Source organism: Dendropsophus ebraccatus, chromosome 14 (assembly GCF_027789765.1).
Source record: "Dendropsophus ebraccatus isolate aDenEbr1 chromosome 14, aDenEbr1.pat, whole genome shotgun sequence".
In the NCBI taxonomy this organism is placed as follows: Eukaryota; Metazoa; Chordata; class Amphibia; order Anura; family Hylidae; genus Dendropsophus; species Dendropsophus ebraccatus.
In genome coordinates, this window is record NC_091467.1 from 65,310,871 (window position 1) to 65,328,304 (window position 17,434).

At 44.1% G+C, this 17,434-nt stretch overlaps 1 pseudogene; it reads right to left on the bottom strand.

Annotated features, from left to right (window-relative positions):
* Positions 1-17,434, bottom strand: part of LOC138772476 (zinc finger protein 585A-like) — a 140,066-nt pseudogene that overhangs the window by 91,125 nt on the left and 31,507 nt on the right.

Sequence of the window (17,434 nt, forward strand, 5' to 3'; positions counted from 1 at the left end):
GGGAAATGCGTATACACTTACTACTGCATCAGGGCTTCACTTCCTGGATAAAATGGTGATGTCACTTCCTGGATAACATGGTGATGTCACTTCCTGGATAAAAATGGTGATGTCACTTCCTGGATAACATGGTGATGTCACTTCCTGGATAACATGGTGATGTCACTTCCTGGATAACATGGTGATGTCACCAACCAACTTCCAGAGCTGTGCGGGCTGTGGCTGCTGGAAAGGATGATGGCAGGGGGACACTGAGGGACACAGGGCACTGGAGGGACACTGGGCATCCCCCTGCCATCATCCTCTCCAGCAGCCACAACCCGCACAGCTCTGGGAGTCGGGTCGTGACATCACCATGTTATCCAGGAAGTGACATCACCATGTTATCCAGGAGGTGACATTACCATGTTATCCAGGAAGTGACATCACCATGTTATCCAGGAAGTGAAGCCTTGATGCAGTAGTAAGTGCAGGGAAAAAAGCACTTTATGTGCATTTCCCATAATAAGTGTATATTGGTGATTTGTATAACTTTTGAGGGGCAATACAATACAAGGACGAAGCCAATTTTTTTTTCTCGTTTTTTCCTCCTTGTGTTTAAATGGCCATAGCACTTGCATTTTTTCACCTAGAAACCCACATGAGCCCTAATTAATAGTGTGCGTGATTACGCACGCGGCAATACCAAGCGTTTATTTATTTATTTTTATTTATAACATGGGAAAAGGGGGTGATTTTTAAAAAGGGTTTTTTTTTAATTTTTACTTTTACAGTAATTAGAAGTCCCCCTGGAGTTAGGGTTATTCCCCCTGGGGGACTTCTAATACAACTACACTGATCTCTCATAGAGATCCCGCCACTAGACACCAGGGATGGGCTGCAAATAACACAGTTAGAGTTAGATGCAGCTGTCATGTTTGACAGCTGCATCTAACGGTGTTAATTAGTGGGAGCGACGATCGGCCCGCTCCCGCTAATAGCCGCTGTCCCGTGCTGCAGATAGCAGTCGGGAACGCTGCAGTTCAAAGCGGGGTCGCGACGTGGCCCTCCTCTGAACTCCTCTTGCGGACATATGCCGTACAGGTACGGCATATGTCCTTAAGAGGTGAAAGGGGTTATCCAGCGCTACAAACCCATGGCCACTTTTGCCCCGCTCTTGTCTCCAGTTCAGGTCTGGTTTACAATTAAGCTCCATTTACTTCAATAGAACTGAGTTTCAAACACCACCCTAACTGGAGAAAAGAGTGGTGCAAAAGTGGCCATGGTTTTGTAGCACTGGATAACCCCTTTAAAGCTACTTTACTATGTAGTCAACTCACTCCCCATGTCGGTGTATTCAGAAAAGACGCCTCCCCTCTGTGACACAGCTCCATTAGGATCAATGGAGCCACGTCACAGAGGGCAGGGGATATTGTCACACTGTAAAAACTAATAACCTGTAACCCCATCTATAACGCCGAACCTCATGAAAGGCTGAATGGATCATATTATCTTTGGCATTAGTAGAATCAAATACCTTGGTTTAACCCTTTAAGGACATGGCCCATTTTCGTTTTTACGTTTTCGGTTTTTCCTCCTTGTGTTTAAAAGGTCATAGCACTTGCATTTTTCCACCTAGAAACCCCCATGACCCCTTATTTTTTGCGTCACTAATTGTACTTTGCAATTACAGGCTGAATTTTTGCATAAAGTACACTGCGAAACCAGAAAAAAATTCGAAGTGTGGTGAAATTGAAAAAAAAAAAACGCATTTCTTTTATTTGGGGGAAATGTGTTTTTACGCCATTCACCCTGGGGTAAAACTGACTTGTTATGCATGTTCCTCAAGTCGTTACGATTAAAACGATATATAACATGTATAACTTATATTGTATATGATGGCCTGTAAAAAATTCAAACCGTTGTTAACCAATATACGTTCCTTAAAATCGCTCCATTCCCAGGCTTATAGCGCTTTTATCCTTTGGTCTATGGGGCTGTGCGAGGTGTCATTTTTTGCGCCATGATGTGATCTTTCTATCGGTACCTTGATTGCCCATATACGTCTTTTTGATCGCTTTTTATTACATTTTTTCTGGATTTGATGCGACCAAAAATGCGCAATTTTGCACTTTGGGATTTTTTTGCGCTGACGCCGTTTACCGTACGAGATCAGGAATGTGATTAATTAATAGTTCGGGCGATTACGCACGCGGCGATAGCAAACATGTTTATTTATTTATTTATTTGTTTACTTTTATTTAAAACCTGGGAAAAGGGGGGTGATTCAGACTTTTATTAGGGGAGGGGGCTTTTTACTATTAACAACACTTTTTTTTTTTTTTTTTTACACATATACTAGAAGCCCCCCGGGGGACTTCTAGTATATACACTTGGATCTCTCATTGAGATCTCTGCAGCATAGATATGCTGCAGAGATCCATGAGATCGGCACTCGTTTGCTTTCGGCTGCTGCAGCCGGAAGTAAACGAGTGCCGAGCCGAGGACGGCGCCATCTTGGACGCGTCCCCGGCCGGCATCAGTAACGGAGATCACTCCTCCGGGACAAGGTCCCGGAGGAGCGATCTCCCCCACTAGACACCAGGGAAACGTTGCCTCCGGTAATCGGAGGCAGCTGTCAACTTTGACAGCTGCCTCCGATTAGCTAATTAGCGGGCACGGCGATCAGACCGTGCCCGCTAATAGCGGCGGTCCCGGGCTACACGCGGCACCCGGGATCGCGGCACTTCAAAGCGGGGCCGCCGCGCGGCCCCGCTTTGAAGTGCAAGTGAGGACATAGGACGTACCGGTACGTCCTATGTCCTTAAGAGGTTAAGAGTAACTTGGTTTAAGAGCGTTTTGGTTTAAGAGCTCACAGTTTTTCAAAATTGTGACTTAGAGCATTGCATTGGGATTTAGAGCATTGCTTTGGTGTAAGAGCTCCCTGTACTGAGTGGGGGAGGGGCATGGTCTGCATAGCGGGTTCTACAGCCCTGTACTCTGACTCAGGAAGTCTCCCTCACCTTCCAAATCATAGCAGATCCACTTCAGGACGGGTAAACCCGTCATGCGGCAGTTAAGGGTAAACAGAGAGGGCTCCCGGCGTGAGCCCTCTCTGCAGCCTGAGGTCCCCGGTTGCTATGTGCAGCCAGGGACCGTGGGTATTAGCCACCGTGGCCGATCGCCGCGGCCGGCTAATTAACCAATCAAATGCAGCTGTCAAAGCTGACAGCTGCATTTGAAGAGTATATGTGGCCCCTGTCCCTGGTGTCTAGTGGGGGATCTCCCCCCCACGATGCGATCGCGGAGAGGAGATCCCTTGTAATGAGCCAGCGTCGGAATGACGCTGATCCCGGATCGGCAATCTATTTAGATGGTCTGCTGCAGACCAATTATAATAGAGCAATGATCTGATGGATCATTGCTCTATTATATACACAGCATTGATCTCAATGGGAGATCAGTGCTGTGTATATAGAAGTCCCCCAGAGGCCTTCTAATTACTGTTAGTAAAAATAAAATAAAGTGTTTTTATTAATAAAAAGCCCCCTCCCCTAATAAAAGTTTGAATCATCCCCCTTTTCCCATTTTGTAAATAAATAAAAATAAATAAATAAATAAACAAACATGTTTGGTATTGCCGTGTGCATAATCGCCCGATCTATTAATTTGTTCCATTTCTGATCTTGTACGATAAATGGCGAAAGCGCCAAAAAATCCCAAAGAGCAAAATTGCGCATCAAATCCAGAAAAATTGTAATAAAAAGCGATCAAAAAGTTGCATATGCGCAATCATGGTAACGATAGAAATAACACATCATGGCGCAAAAAATGACACCTCAAACAGCCCCATAGACCAAAGGATAAAAGCGCTATAAGCCTGGGAATGGAGCGATTTTAAGGAACGTATATTTGTTTACAATGGTTTGAATTTTTTACAGGCCATCAGATACAATATAAGTTATACATGTCAGGTTTTTTTTTTCAATTTCACCTCGCATATAATTTTTTTTCTGGTTTCCCAGCATATTTTAAGGAAAAATTCAGCCTGTCATTGCAAAGTACAATTAGTGACTCAAAAAATAAGGGTTCATGTGGGTCTCTAGGTGGAAAAATGCAAGTGCTATGGCCATTTAAGCACAAGGAGGAAAAAACAAAAACGAAAATTAGCCCGGTCCTTAAAGAGGACCTGTCACCCCTCGTGCTGGGGTGACAGGCTCCCGACCCCCTGTTAGAGCCACCTATACTCACCCAATCCCGCCGGGTCCCGCTTTTGGATCCGGTCGGGTGACGGAGATCCCAGCCGCTGCAGCCCGGCGCGCGCGCGCTGAGAGATGAGTCCAACACCCATAGAGAATGACAGGAGAGTCCGACGCTCCGTCATTCTCTATGAGCATTAGACTCATCTCTCAGCGCGCGCGCCGGGCTGCAGCAGCTGGGATCTCCGTCACCCGACCGGATCCAGAAGCGGGACCCAGCGGGATTAGGTGAGTATAGGGGGCTCTAACGGGGGGTCGGAAGCCTGTCACCCCAGCACGGGGGGTGACAGGTTCCCTCGAAGGGGTTAAGGGTGCCCTCACACATTCTTTTTGTTTTTCAGGCCTCCAAAAAAAAAAACACCAGAAAAACTGCCAATGCATTTTTCTCTGGTGTTTTTAACTTTATGTATGAATGATCTTTTTTATGGTTTAGGAGTTTTTTGTGTGTTGAACTTTTTTCCCTCTGCCATCACATGACCTAGCTGCTGGACCACAAAAGGTGACAAAAACACCAGAAAATAAACCCCACATGCACAGCAATAACGACTTAAAGACAACCAGAACAATCCCATTGAGGTCTATGGTAGAAAAAAACGCCACACCCTCTGCATGCTGCATTTTGGGCATGCAGAGTGTGGTATTACAACTCTCCTCTATTTACAGCTGTAATACTACACACAAACTGGGAACAAGAGTGGTGCTGTTTTCTAGTTTACTTTCAGTTCTATATACTATACACTGACTTTTCTATTGCATTCTTAAACGGGTGGGGCACTTTATAGTAAATATGTTCAGTGTACAGTATTAGTAGGTGTACTCACTGTGTACCTCATAGAGCTAAACTCAGACTGCCCTTCTCCAGGCTGTGCTGCCCTGCTCTGTGGTGAGTCTGTCCATAAAATGAGTGACAAGGAGGAGCATGTGACTATGCCACGCCCCCAGTGTCCAACACTAAGCCTGTATATGCCCATGGTGGTTACTGGGGGAGGGGCATCGTCACATGCTCCTCCATATCAGCCATCTTATGGACAGACTCACCACAGAGCAGGACAGGACAGCCTGGAGGAGGGGAGTGTGATGTAAGCTCTATAAAGTACACAGGGAGCTGCTGTCAGTAAGTGCTGTGACTATACTTACTAATACTGTAGACTGAGCAATTTTACTATAAAGTGGCCAACCCCTTTAAGCCCTCATACTGCTACATGGATAGAACAATAAAATGATGGCTCTATGAATTTGACAACATGAAATGAGGTAACAGTCTGCAAAAGTACAAAAAAACTAGCAAAAAACAGATAACCCACCGGCAGAGCTGTACTGGTAACAGGACCTGTAATGATGTCACAGTCATGTGATCAGTCACATGAGCGGATCACATGATCAGGTTTACCTAGAGTTGCTGTGTGGCTTCTCCGTGGTTACAGGACCTGTGATGATGTCAGAGTCATGTGATAAGTCAAGTGGAGGTTAGAAGTCAGTAGATCACATGTATGTTAACATTTTTTTTTAAAAGAAAGTGTTTTTATTTATAAAAACAAAAAAATCCCCCCTCTAATAAAAGTCTGAATCACCGCCTTTTATTCATTTCATAAATAAAAAGAAATGACATAAACGCAAAAAATTTCCAAAACGCAAAATTGTGCATTTTTGGTCGCATCAAATCTAGAAAAAGTGTAATAAAAAGAGGTCAAAAAAATCGCATATACGCAAGTAAGGTACCAATGGAAAGTACAGATAATGGCGCAAAAAATGACACCAAGCGTTGGTCAGAAAGCAATTTTAAGCCGGGTTCACACGCAGCGGATTTCACACAGCGAGTTTGCAGCGAAATCCGTTGCAGATACCTTCCCGTTCACTTCAATGTGATGACATACTTTCTGCAGGATTGTCAACCCGCTGCGAGTATGTCAAAGTCAGCGCCCTTAACCCCCCGGGGCCCGGGTACATACACACATACTTGACTGGGTCCCTGCTTTGGCTTGCTTTGGGGGCACCCTGCGCTCAGCCATTTACCTCACTGATTAGCTGAGACGCTGGGAGCCCCGAAAGCAAGCCCGAGCAGGGACCCGGTTAGAGTATGTACCCGGCAGCGGGGGGTTAAGGGCACTGACTTTCTGACTTTGACATACTTGCAGCAGAATGACTTGAGGAACATAGCGAACATGTCAGTTTTACCATAGGGTGAATGGCGTGAACACAACCCCCCCCAAGTAAAAAAAATTGCGTTTTATTTACCATTTCACAGCACATTTAACTTTTTCTGGTTTGGCAGCATATTTTATGCAAAAATGACAATGAGTGGCGCAAAAAAAGGGTTCATGTGGGTTTTACCATTAAATGCATTAGGTAGACACAGGAACCTCCCAAACGTTAAACATTGAACTCCGCGCCTCTCCTCTCTTGGTTCCTGGTAAAGCTGGATCTAGTCCTGGGAAACTGGGAGAAGTTTCCTAGGACCAAATCCAGCTTTTCCAGGCACCTGGAGCAGAGCGGCACAGAAAGGCAGCCGACTGACAAGCTGACAGCCAAGTCAAGCGAATCGCTTCGCTAGTACTGTAAATCCCTAGTTCCAGGCCTTTCTAGCTATACAGCGCATCTCAACCTCCTGTCAGAGGTATAACTTTCTAAGAAAAATGGAGTGGGGGCTGCACAGGACAGTGTGCAATCTTAAAGGGGTTGTCCAGCGAAAATCTTTTTCTTTCAAATCATCTGGTTTCAGAAATTTATATAGATTTGTTATTTACTTCAATTTAAAAATCTCCAGTCTTCCAGTACTTATTAGCTACTGTATGTCCTGCAGGAAGTGGTGTATTCTTTCCAGTCTGACACAGTGCTCTCTGCTGCCACCTCTGTCCATGTCAGGAACTGTCCAGAGCAGTAGCAAATTCTCATAGAAAACCTCTCCTGCTCTGGACAGTTCCTGACAGAATAAGGCTATGTTCACATTACGTGAACATCCGGCCGTTCTGTGACCCCGGCCAGGTTACGGAACGACCGGTCTTAGCCCGGATCATCCCGGCCGGTACTTAAGTACCGGCCAGGTGATCTTTCCGGCCGCGGAGCTCTGATGCGGGCCCATCAGCGTGCGCCCGCATCAGAGCTTCCCATAGCACACAGTGAAGCAAGCGGCCGGAGCCGTTCGCTTCATTGTGTGAACTGACAGGTCCTTCTGCGGCCGGAATTCACTGAATTCCGGACGCAGAAAATTGATCTGTCAGTTTTTTCCGGCGCCGCACAGATCCCGGCCGGAGCGTATACGATGTGTGTACACTCCGGCTGGGATCCTATTGAAGATAGGCTATGTTCCACACTGCAAAACTACGGGCGTAGTTCTGCGTCGAGAACTACGGACGTAGTTTTACGTAGTGTGAACATAGCCTAAGGGTACAAACCCACTTGACGTATTTGCTGTGTGAATCAGTCTTAAAAATAAGCAGGCAAAACGCAGGTTGACTTTATACAATTGTTCTGCGTTAAAATACGCAATTGCGTATTTTTGAAGCGTGAAGCTACATGCGTTTTTCGCACAGGTTGTTAACAACTGATGCTTTGCTAACAACAAGCTTCACGCTTCAAAAATACGCAATTGCGTATTTTAACGCAGAACAATTGTATAAAGCCAACCTGCGTTTTGCCTGCTTATTTTTAAGACTGATTCACGCAGCAAATACGTCAAGTGGGTTTGTACCCTAAAACAGACTTCGACCTGCTGGATCCAGTGAATTTTTTTTCCGCTCATGGACAGAGGTGGTAGCAGAGAGCACTGTGTCAGACTGGACAGAATACACCACTTCCTGCAGGACATACAGCAGCTGATATGTACTGGAAGACTTGAGATTTGTAACTATAAGTAAATTAGAAATCTATATAACTTTCTAAAACCAGTTGATTTGAAAGAACAAGATTTTCACTGGAGTTCCCCTTTTAAGGCCTGTCCTGATGGTGAACACTTGTGACATTGCTGAAAAACAAGTTGAGAAATGTGGGTTGTCAGGAAAATAATGTGGCTAAACCTGTTCACACACCTGAAAAGCATTTACCGTAGACAAGAGGACATTGTAAATGTGAAAAATGCAGAAACCTCTTTATCTTCATGCATCAGTTCGCAGGATACGTGGGAGCATATCTCCCCAAGGAGTGGGTACATAGCTGGGTAATGTTCCAGCAAAAGAGGAACCTAAAAACCTTACCTCCCAACTGTCCCGAATTCCGCGGGACAGTCCCGTTTTCGGGGTGCTGTCCCGCGGTCCCGGAACGGCACCCAGTGTCCCGCATTATATGTGGCCCCACAGAAAAAAACAATAAACCAGTAACTCACCTGTCTGCCGATCCCAGCAGCTCCTCTCCCGGCAGAGAGCGCACTCCCGTTATCCTCCGGGGCGGGCAGCGGGGTATACAGACACTGACTGTGCCGGAAGTGACCTGCAGCCTCTGTCATGAATCACTTCCGGTACAGTCAGTGACTCTGTACCCCGCTGCCCGCCCCGGAGGATGAGGCTGGGACCGGCGGACAGGTAAGTTACTGGTTTATTGTTTTTTTTTTCGGTGGGGCCACACAAATGGGGGGATTGGCTACTATGTGGGGCACTATATGGGGGATTGGCTACTATATGGGGGATTGGCTACTATGTGGGCACTATATGAGGGATTGGATAATATGTGGGGCACTATATTGGGGGCATTGGCTACTATGTGGGGCACTATATGGGGGGATTGGCTACTATGTGGGGCACTATATGGGGATTGGCTACTATGTGGGGCATATATGGGGGCATTGGCTACTATGTGGGCACTATAGGGGGCATTGGCTACTATGTGGGGCACTATATGGGGCATTGGCTACTATGTGGGGCATATATGGGGGCATTGGCTACTATGTGGGCACTATATGGGGCATTGGCTACTATGTGGGGCACACTATGAGGGATTGGCTACTATGTGGGGCACTATATGGAGGATTGGCTACTATGTGGGGCACTATATGGGGGATTGGCTACTATGTGGGACACTATATGGGGATTGGCTACTATGTGGGGCATATATGGGGGCATTGGCTACTATGTGGGCACTATATGGGGGGATTGGCTACTATGTGGGGCACTATATGGGGATTGGCTACTATGTGGGGCATATATGGGGGCATTGGCTACTATGTGGGCACTATAGGGGGCATTGGCTACTATGTGGGGCACTATATGGGGATTGGCTACTATGTGGGGCACTATATGGGGGCATTGGCTACTATGTGGGGCATATATGGGGGCATTGGCTACTATGTGGGCACTATATGGGGCATTGGCTACTATGTGGGGCACTATATGGGGCATTGGATACTATGTGGGGCACTATATGGGGGCATTGGATACTATGTGGGGCACTATTGGGGGGATTGGATACTATGTGGGGCACTATAATGGGGGATTGGATACTATATAGGGCATTTTTGGGGGGGATTGGATACTGTATAGGGCACTATTCAGTCAGCAGCATGTGGTGACTGTAGGGGAGTGGCTATGGAGGGTTGCTATGGGGGCGTGGCTATGGAGGGTCGTTATGGGGGTGTGGCTATGGGGACCGCGGCGCACATGTCCCCATGGGAGGTATGTAAAAATCTATTATAAGGTAACATGTCTTGTGCAGTAACACAGGGCAGCTAGGTGGTATCTAGGGCAGGTGGTACCGCTGCAGCACTTGTCACCGGGCTGGGTGTATGATGCAGTGCAAATGAACCACAGAGTCCACTTAAATGCTTTACTGGAACAGTTCTTAAAGTGACAGTACATCTTAATGTTGTTTTTTTCTTTTTAGTTAAAAGAAGAATCCAAAAACAGATACACATAAGCATGGTTACACAGAGCCCAAGTGCAAATAATGATGACCAATTAGAGATCTGGTATTTGTTGATGCATAGAGATCCATAGTAATGACATTCAGTCCATATTGGTCTGCATAGAGATGCCAGGATCCAACCTCTATAACAATTCATTGGTGTATAGAATTTTATATATCGTCAATTAATTGTAATCGTAGAAGTCTGATATCCAAATATAAGAAAGAGGGAAGAGGAAAGAAGGGGGGTAGACATGGGAGAGAAGGGTGCTGACGTAAGAAAGGCCAGACGCTACCTTAAAGGACAAGTGCCATGAAAAACTTTTTCTCAGTAATAGAAGCACATTACAAAGTTATATAACTGTGTAATATGCTTCAATCACCTATCTGCCTCCCTTATCCGTCTTTTTACCCCCCTCAACCCCCCACCAGGAAGTGTAAGAAACTCACACAGACCTAATTACTGTCATCACCAAGCTCTTCTCTCAGCATCTTCTTGTGACCATGAGTCATCAGCAGGAGGGCTGCTCTAGCTCCTGTTACACCACCCTCCCCCTCCCCTGCCTTGTCAGGTGACTCAGCTTGCTCAGCTCCGATTGGCTGAAGAACTGCAAGCCATCTGAGTCCATGTCACTTGCTTCCGCCCTCACCCGATCCCGTCCCCCTCACATCGCCCGCACCCGGTCCTGTCCCCTCACAGCGACCACACCCGGTCCCGTCCCCTCAGAGCGCCCTCACCCAGTCCGGTCCGAGCACCCAGGGCCGTATTTACCACTAGGCACCCGTGGTCTGGTGCCTAGAGCAGCACCTTGCAGGGGGCAGCACCAGGGAGCAGGGGAAGGAAAAATTTTTTTTTTTGTTTTTATATTTTTAGTCTCCCACTTCCTGTTCCGACTTGCCAGTAAATCTGTTGTCTTTTCCAAGGGGGATATGGTGGTATTGGTCAGGTCTGGTATGGCCAATCGGTGCGTGAAGCAGTTGTTAATACGGCCCAGCCCACACAGTGCCCTCTGTCTGCCCCTGGTGTCTGCCCATATACAGTGTGCTGTGCCCATATAGTAATACATCCCTATGTGCCTCCTGTATAGTAATACACCCTTATCTGCCCCCATCGCTATCCGCCCCCCGTATAGTAATACACCCCTATCCACCCCCCTGTATAGTCATACACCCCTATCCGCCCCGTATAGTAATACACCCCTATCCACCCCCTGTATAGTCATACACCCCTATCCCCCCCCCCCCCCGTATACTCATAGACCCCGAGACGCCCCCCGTATAGTCATACCCCCTTTCCGCCCCCTGTATAGTCATAACCCCTATATACCCCCGTATAGTCATACACCCCTATCCGCCCTTCCGTATAGTCATACACCCCTATCCCCCCGTACAGTCATACACCCCTATTCGCCCCCTGTATAGTCATAAACCCCTATCCGCCCCCCCATATAGTCATACACCCCTATCCGTCCCCCCGTATAGTCATACAACCCTATCCGCCCCCCTGTATAGTCATACACCCCTATGTGCCCCCCCCATATAGTCATATACCCCTATCCGCCCCCCCGTATAGTCATACAACCCTATCCACCCCCTGTATAGTCATACACCCCTATGTGCCCTCCGTATAGTCATACACCCCTCTGTGCCCCCCGTATAGTCATACATACCTATCTGCTGTCCCCCTTATGTGGCCCCCCTGTACAGTCATACACCCCTATCCACCCCCCCGTATAGTCATACACCCCTGTCCACTCCCCCCCCCCCCCCGTATTGTCGTACACCCCTATCCGCCGTTTGTATAGTCATTCACCCCTATCCTCTCACCATGGGGGCTGTATATAGCAGGGGGCATTGTTACTATAGGGGGTCACAACAGGGTCATTACTACTACATAGGGCATAGCTAGGGGCACTATTACTATATGGAGTGCACAGCAGAGGGCATTTTTACAATATGAAGGGCACAGCAGGGGGCATTATTACTATATAGGGGGAGGCATAGAAGGGGATGTTATTACTGTATGGGAGGTCATAGAAGATAGTGTTATGACTATATGGGGGATCCCACCTACTCACTTTACTGCACATGACACCAATAAGTGGAATTACTACTGTATGGGATCCTATAGGTAGGAGAAAGGGAAGGAAGTTGAAGGGTAAATGCGGAGCCTAAGATGTCTGTCTGGCAGGTTCTGAAGAGATGAATTGTCGCTGGAAGAAATCGACATGGTGGTCCGGGCCAGATGGGGAGGAAAAGGAAAGTGACGCCTCAGATCAAAGAAGACGTCACCTGTGAGTCACTAATTGCCGTTTTTTTGTATTTTGTAGAACATTTGGTAGGGGTGCCCGAAGTGGAAAAGGTTGTAGGGAAACAAAGGGGGGAGGGGGCCCAGGCAAATTTTTCACACAGGGGCCCTATGCAGTCTGTGTCCGCCCCTGATTGCTGGAGTACATATACAGTACAGTAGTAGTACAGTCAGTGCACCACCATCTCCCTTCTGTTGCAGTGCTGGGCTGGGGTGGGGGGCATTATCAGTGCTGATTCATCGGATGTTTTTATTATAAGGTATTTTCTATTCATTCATTTTAGTACTGCTTGTTTTTTTGTAGGTTATTAATATTATTTGGGTGTGTAGTGCTGATTACTGTGCTACTGTGGTCTATACGGCTGGGCCTAGGATGGAACCTGTCACGTAACTGTGTTCTGTTTATTGCATTCTGAGCAATTGCTGTAAAAAGCTGATGGTATCAGAAGAAGGCCCAGTGGTGACCACTGTAAAAAGCTGACATGGCAATCACTAAGGGGTAGCAGCCCTTTTAAAACGACTTTAACAGTGACAGTGACATTCACAGCGTCATGCTTGGTTACCATGAAAATATTGTGGAAATCTGTATTTATGTCAGTGAGGTGAAATCGTAAGGAGCTTCTATTGGCCAATAGGGGACATGTGACTGCGTGGATGTCAGCCATTGAGTGAAGGACCTGCGACTTTCTATTAGCTGCAACATTTCAGCTATTTGCATGTGTGCTGTGATTGGCTGGTTAGGACTGTGCTGTGTGATATTTGAATTTCTGAACATTCTGTCGTTCATTTATGTCATGAAATTGGTCTTTAAATGTAAATTTCTCAAACAGAAAATTCCAGTCGAATCCAAAAATACACCGAGGGCTTCGAAAGACAGTTTGAAGGGAGTCTGTACGCAAAGTGGTTCTGAATATTGGAATTTATTGGAATAGTGGTGCAGAGTGATATTTGTCCAGTTCTAACCGGTTACATTGTTGTTGTAAATGTTATTATGTCTGGTGGGGGGGGGGGGTTCATGGAATGAGGATATATGCAAAAAAAACAAAAATGAAAGTCTTCGGGGTATAAATAGCGTTTTCATCAGACCAGTTTAGGCAGAGCTCTGAATGATGGTGGCAAAACATATCTTGGGAGTAAGGTAAAAAATTATTTTGAAATTAATAGTATAACCATTATATAATATTCATAGAACACTAGAGCAGTACAATAGTGCTATATTTACAAACAGTAAACAAGGTAAAATAAGGCCGTAATTTTTATAGAAAAATTTGGCTGTATTTGTAATTTCTCATTGTTGAAGACAATGAGAAATTAGCCAGCAGTATAATAGCCGTGATTGATTGTGTCCGTGTTAGGACAGTCAGGCAGTGTGTTCGGTTTGGCATCCATAGCAACTTGAACACTTTTCATGTTTTTGCTATACTTAGGGCCCTTTTACGCAGAAAGATTATCTGACAGATTATCTGCCAAAGATTTGAAGCCAAAACCAGGAACAGACTATAAACAGAGATCAGGTCATACATGAAAGCCTGAGATTTCTCCTCTTTTCAAATCCATTCCTGGCTTTGGCTTCAAAACTTTGGCAGATAATCTGTCAGATAATCTTTCTGTGTAAAAGGGCCATTAGTTGTCGATATCTGTGCTGGGCCAGGACTCCAGGTCCTATAAGTAGTTCCATTCTGTCCAGATTCAGAGCCAGTGATAGTCTCTGGTTTCTAGTTACTTGACCTGGCATTGTCTTGCATTGTTTTCTGGTTTTCTGACTTTGGTTACTGACCCTTTGACCGCCCCTCAGATCCGACTTTGCTTACCATCAGTCTGGTTTTGACTCGGCTATCTGACCATTCTTTATTGTGTTGTGTTTGTCTGCCTTTGTTCTCTGTACCACTCTACCCAGCATAGGGATTGAAATCCAGTTGTCCCTAGCTGTTAGAGCTTTGAGGCAAGTAGACAGGGACAGCGGGGCGGGTGCCAGCTTAGGGCCCACCTGTATTTGTCTCCTGTCCTGCCTAACAGTTTGTGAAAGTGATAACCACTAGAGGAATATAATAATAGTCATAGAATAGTAAAATAATAGCCATAGATTACTAGAATAGTATATTAATAGAGATGAGCAAACCGGGTTCGAGTCCATCCGAACCCGAACGTTCGGCATTTGATTAGCTGGGGCTGCTGAACTTGGATAAAGCTCTAAGGTTGTCTGCAAAACATGGATATAGCCAATGACTATATCCATGTTTTCCACATAGCCTTAGGGCTTTATCCAACTTTAGCAGCCACCGCTAATCAAATGCCGAACGTTCGGGTTCGATGGACTCGAGCATGCTCGAGGTTCGCTCTATATATTAATAATCATAGACTGCTAGAATAGTAGAATAATAGGCCTAGAACACTAGAATAGTAGGAGAGTAGTCATAGAACACTAGAATAGTAGGATAGTAGTCATAGAACACTAGAATAGTAGGAGAGTAGTCATATAATACTAGAATAGTAGAATAATAGTCCTAGAACACTAGAATAGTAGGATAGTAGTCATAGAACACTAGAATAGTAGAATAATAGTCCTAGAACACTAGAATAGTAGAATAATAGTCCTAGAACACTAGAATAGTAGTATAGTAGTCATAGAACACTAGAATAAAAGGAGAGTAGTCATAGAACACTAGAATAGTAGAATAATAGTCCTAGAACACTAGAATAGTAGGATAGTAGTCATAGAACACTAGAATAGTAGGAGAGTAGTCATAGAACACTAGAATAGTAGAATAATAGTCCTAGAACACTAGAATAGTAGGATAGTAGTCATAGAACACTAGAATAGTAGGAGAGTAGTCATAGAACACTAGAATAGTAGAATAATAGTCCTAGAACACTAGAATAGTAGGATAGTAGTCATAGAACACTAGAATAGTAGGAGAGTAGTCATAGAACACTAGAATAGTAGGATAGTAGTCATATAATACTAGAATAGTAGGATAGTAGTCATATAATACTAGAATAGTAGGATAGTAGTCATAGAACACTAGAATAGTAGGATAGTAGTCATAGAACACTAGAATAGTAGGATAGTAGTCAAAGAACACTAGAATAGTAGGAGAGTAGTCATAGAACACTAGAATAGTAGGATAGTAGTCATAGAACACTAGAATAGTAGGATAGTAGTCATAGAACACTAGAATAGTAGGATAGTAGTCATAGAACACTAGAATAGTAGGATAGTAGTCATAGAACACTAGAATAGTAGAATAATAGTCCTAGAACACTAGAATATTAGGAGAGTAGTCATAGAACACTAGAATAGTAGGATAGTAGTCATAGAACACTAGAATAGTAGGATAGTAGTCATAGAACACTAGAATAGTAGGATAGTAGTCAAAGAACACTAGAATAGTAGGAGAGTAGTCATATAATACTAGAATAGTAGGATAGTAGTCATATAATACTAGAATAGTAGGATAGTAGTCATAGAACACTAGAATAGTAGGATAGTAGTCATAGAACACTAGAATAGTAGGATAGTAGTCATAGAACACTAGAATAGTAGGAGAGTAGTCATAGAACACTAGAATAGTAGGATAGTAGTCATAGAACACTAGAATAGTAGGATAGTAGTCATAGAACACTAGAATAGTAGGATAGTAGTCATAGAACACTAGAATAGTAGGATAGTAGTCATAGAACACTAGAATAGTAGGATAGTAGTCATAGATCACTAGAATAGTAGGATAGTAGTCATATAATACTAGAATAGTAGGATAGTAGTCATAGAACACTAGAATAGTAGGAGAGTAGTCATAGAACACTAGAATAGTAGGATAGTAGTCATAGAACACTAGAATAGTAGGAGAGTAGTCATATAATACTAGAATAGTAGGATAGTAGTCATAGAACACTAGAATAGTAGGATAGTAGTCATAGAACACTAGAATAGTAGGATAGTAGTCATAGAACACTAGAATAGTAGGATAGTTGTCATAGAACACTAGAATAGTAGGATAGTAGTCATAGAACACTAGAATAGTAGAATAATAGGCCTAGAACACTAGAATAGTAGGAGAGTAGTCATAGAACACTAGAATAGTAGAATAATAGTCCTAGAACACTAGAATAGTAGAATAATAGTCCTAGAACACTAGAATAGTAGTATAGTAGTCATAGAACACTAGAATAGTAGGAGAGTAGTCATAGAACACTAGAATAGTAGAATAATAGTCCTAGAACACTAGAATAGTAGGATAGTAGTCATAGAACACTAGAATAGTAGGAGAGTAGTCATAGAACACTAGAATAGTAGAATAATAGTCCTAGAACACTAGAATAGTAGGATAGTAGTCATAGAACACTAGAATAGTAGGATAGTAGTCAAAGAACACTAGAATAGTAGGAGAGTAGTCATAGAACACTAGAATAGTAGGATAGTAGTCATATAATACTAGAATAGTAGGATAGTAGTCATATAATACTAGAATAGTAGGATAGTAGTCATAGAACACTAGAATAGTAGGATAGTAGTCATAGAACACTAGAATAGTAGGATAGTAGTCAAAGAACACTAGAATAGTAGGAGAGTAGTCATAGAACACTAGAATAGTAGGATAGTAGTCATAGAACACTAGAATAGTAGGATAGTAGTCATAGAACACTAGAATAGTAGGATAGTAGTCATAGAACACTAGAATAGTAGGATAGTAGTCATATAATACTAGAATAGTAGGATAGTTGTCATAGAACACTAGAATAGTAGGATAGTAGTCATAGAACACTAGAATAGTAGAATAATAGTCCTAGAACACTAGAATATTAGGAGAGTAGTCATAGAACACTAGAATAGTAGGATAGTAGTCATAGAACACTAGAATAGTAGGATAGTAGTCATAGAACACTAGAATAGTAGGATAGTAGTCAAAGAACACTAGAATAGTAGGATAGTAGTCATATAATACTAGAATAGTAGGATAGTAGTCATAGAACACTAGAATAGTAGGATAGTAGTCATAGAACACTAGAATAGTAGGATAGTAGTCATAGAACACTAGAATAGTAGGAGAGTAGTCATAGA